We start from the raw sequence: 1061 nt of genomic DNA, 5'->3' as shown, positions 1-1061 counted from the left end.
TTTCCAAAATGATGAGTCTGACGACGACATCGCTTCTTTAAATGTTTGAGGCTCATTTTCTAAGAGAAATGTTACAAAATCCGATCCAAACTAAGTTGGCGTTCTTTGACGTGTACTACGTCTTGGATTTTCTTCATTATGTACATTTTCACTTGGTTCATCTCGAGGTCGTTTAGATCCTCCACTAGACTGTTCATGTCTAATTTTATACCGATAAATGTTTTCAAAGAATTCAACATTGTCTGATTCAATTACCGTATTTTCATTAATATCCGGATGTTCGGATTTATGAGCCAAAAATCGACATGCTTTACTACTTTTAGCATATCCTATGAACACGCAGTCCACCGTTTTAGGTCCTATCTTAACCCTTTTAGGTATAGGAACTTGAACCTTCGCTAGACACCCCCATACATTGAAATATTTCAAGTTGGGTTTCCTTCCTTTCTATTTTTTATAAGGAATTGATTGTGTCTTACTATGGGGAACTCTGTTGAGCATACGATTGGCCGTAAGGATAGCCTCCCCCCATAAGTTTTACGATAAACCAGAACTTATAAGTAAGACATTCATCATTTCCTTCAAAGTTCGGTTTTTTCTTTCTGCAATTTCATTAGATTGAGGTGAATATGGGGCCGTAGTTTGATGGATTATTCCATTCTATACATATATTTGCGCAAAGGGAGATTCATATTCTCCGCCCCTATTACTTCTTATCATTTTGATCTTTTTGTTTAACTGATTTTCAACTTCAGTTTTATATTGCCTAAACGCATCTATTGCTTCATTCTTACTATTTAGTAAGTAGACATAATAATATCTAGTGCAATCGTCAATAAAAGTTATGAGATACTTTTTTCCCACCAAGTGATGGTGTTGACTTCATATCACAAATGTCAGTGTGTATTAAGTCTAAGGGATTGGAATTTCTTTCAACGGACTTATAAGGATGCTTTGCATACTTCAATTCCACACACGTTTGACACTTGATTTATTGCACTCAAAGTTTGGCAAAACTTCTAAGTTAATCAGTTTTTGTAACGTTTAGGCCATGTTAATTA

This window comes from Capsicum annuum, chromosome 12 (genome assembly GCF_002878395.1).
Source record: "Capsicum annuum cultivar UCD-10X-F1 chromosome 12, UCD10Xv1.1, whole genome shotgun sequence".
NCBI lineage: Eukaryota > Viridiplantae > Streptophyta > Magnoliopsida > Solanales > Solanaceae > Capsicum > Capsicum annuum.
The sequence above is the reverse complement of the archived record's forward strand: the minus strand, read 5'-3'. Positions refer to the sequence as shown.